This window comes from Echiichthys vipera (assembly GCF_963691815.1).
Source record: "Echiichthys vipera genome assembly, chromosome: 11".
Classification (NCBI taxonomy): domain Eukaryota; kingdom Metazoa; phylum Chordata; class Actinopteri; order Perciformes; family Trachinidae; genus Echiichthys; species Echiichthys vipera.
This window is the reverse complement of record NC_139836.1, coordinates 835,796-838,295: the sequence shown is the minus strand read 5'-3', so window position 1 is coordinate 838,295 and position 2,500 is coordinate 835,796. Positions and strand designations below refer to the sequence as shown.

General features: G+C 54.0%; 1 protein-coding gene across 1 annotated transcript in view; it reads right to left on the bottom strand.

Annotated features, from left to right (window-relative positions):
- Nucleotides 1-2,335: 2,335 nt before the first annotated feature.
- crls1 (cardiolipin synthase 1) overlaps nucleotides 2,336-2,500 on the bottom strand; it is a 6,251-nt gene continuing 6,086 nt past the window's right edge. The window contains exon 7 of the mRNA XM_083923570.1: nucleotides 2,336-2,500. This exon is cut by the window's right edge and continues 353 nt beyond it. The gene's annotated coding sequence lies outside the window, so the exon portion shown is untranslated.

The following is a 2,500-nucleotide window of genomic DNA, read 5'->3' as shown; positions in this document are numbered from 1 at the left end:
AAACGACACACTCCTAATCTGCCTTTTCAAATACGGACTTCACTAAAACACTCTAATAAAAAGCAGCAGAAATGGTTTAATAAGCGTACGCATGGATCTGTTCCCAGTGATGAGTCTCTGTTACAGACGGGAGATGATTCAGGAGGAGACGAACACACACGAGGCCACGGACACAAGCGGCACAAGCAGCCGGCGCGCGCTGCGTAATGACACCGCTGCACTCGAGTGGAGAGTTGAAAAGGTCACGCAGCCACGTTTCCCCTCGTCGCAGCAGTTTTCCTGAGGGTGAACCGAGCAGCGGAGTCAGAGCCGACCCCACAGGAGAGCAGCCGCAGAAGCTGCCGTCTCCATAACCTCTGGCTCACTGAAGCGCAGACCGCAGGAACGTAAAGGAGCTTTGGTGTAAGAATCATTACAGCGAGCAGAGGATTCAGCTGCAGCGCACACACGTTCATCAGATACCACAAATACGGTGTGTGTGTGTGTGTGTGTGTGTGTGTGTTTACTCTGGTTTTATATTTAATATCTTTAGAGGTGGCAACAAAGAACTTTTTATTTTAAAGTAAATGTTGAAAATTGCAATGTACAGAAAAATTACATCACCACGGTTGAGATTGGTTCACTATCAGCCGCGCTTTCACTACGAACTCCGTCTGCGAGCGCGTACGGACTCCAGTCTGAGAGCACGTACGGACTCCAGTCTGAGAGCGCGTACGGACTCCAGTCTGAGAGCACGTACGGACTCCAGTCTGAGAGCACGTACGGACTCCAGTCTGAGAGCACGTACGTACGGACTCCAGTCTGCGAGCGCGTACGGACTCCAGTCTGCGAGCGCGTACGGACTCCAGTCTGAGAGCGCGTACGGACTCCAGTCTGAGAGCACGTACGGACTCCAGTCTGCGAGCACGTACGGACTCCAGTCTGAGAGCACGTACGGACTCCAGTCTGAGAGCACGTACGTACGGACTCCAGTCTGCGAGCGCGTACGGACTCCAGTCTGCGAGCGCGTACGGACTCCAGTCTGCGAGCGCGTACGGACTCCAGTCTGCGAGCGCGTACGGACTCCAGTCTGAGAGCGCGTACGGACTCCAGTCTGAGAGCGCGTACGGACTCCAGTCTGAGAGCGCGTACGTAAGGACTCCAGTCTGAGAGCGCGTACGGACTCCAGTCTGAGAGCGCGTACGGACTCCAGTCTGAGAGCACGTACGTACGGACTCCCGTCTGAGAGCGCGTACGGACTCCAGTCTGCGAGCGCGTACGGACTCCAGTCTGAGAGCACGTACGTACGGACTCCCGTCTGAGAGCGCGTACGGACTCCAGTCTGAGAGCGCGTACGGACTCCAGTCTGAGAGCGCGTACGGACTCCAGTCTGAGAGCGCGTACGGACTCCAGTCTGAGAGCGCGTACGGACTCCAGTCTGAGAGCGCGTACGGACTCCAGTCTGAGAGCACGTACGGACTCCAGTCTGAGAGCGCGTACGGACTCCAGTCTGAGAGCGCGTACGGACTCCAGTCTGAGAGCGCGTACGTACGGACTCCAGTCTGAGAGCACGTACGGACTCCAGTCTGAGAGCGCGTACGTACGGACTCCAGTCTGAGAGCGCGTACGTACGGACTCCAGTCTGAGAGCGCGTACATACGAACTCCCGTCTGAGAGCGCGTACATACGAACTCCCGTCTGAGAGCGCGTACATACGAACTCCCGTCTGAGAGCGCGTACATACGAACTCCCGTCTGAGAGCGCGTACATACGAACTCCCGTCTGAGAGCGCGTACATACGAACTCCCGTCTGAGAGCGCGTACATACGAACTCCCGTCTGAGAGCGCGTACATACGAACTCCCGTCTGAGAGCGCGTACATACGAACTCCCGTCTGAGAGCGCGTACATACGAACTCCCGTCTGAGAGCGCGTACGGACTCCAGTCTGCGAGCGCGTACGGACTCCAGTCTGCGAGCGCGTACGGACTCCAGTCTGAGAGCGCGTACATACGAACTCCCGTCTGAGAGCGCGTACATACGAACTCCCGTCTGAGAGCGCGTACATACGAACTCCCGTCTGAGAGCGCGTACATACGAACTCCCGTCTGAGAGCGCGTACATACGAACTCCCGTCTGAGAGCGCGTACGGACTCCAGTCTGCGAGCGCGTACGGACTCCAGTCCAGATTTTCACACGTTCTCAGTCACTGAGAGATTCATTTGGACCGAACCAGAGTTGATGACGGTTGTTTCCGTTTAAAGACGAGTTTGTGTTTAACTTTGTTTCTGTTCAGTTTGAATGAAGCGTGATTTATTTTGTTTAACCACTAAAATAAAAACTGGAATTCAGACGAAGCACGGTTGGATTTGTCTGTTTAATCAGGAAAATAAGCAGAAGAAAGTCTTCACACCTGAGCCAATGTGTGTGTGTGTGTGTGTGTGTGTGTATATTTATGTTTATATATATTTATATATAAACATAAATATATATAAATTAATCCTTAAGGTCCAACCCTCGCCT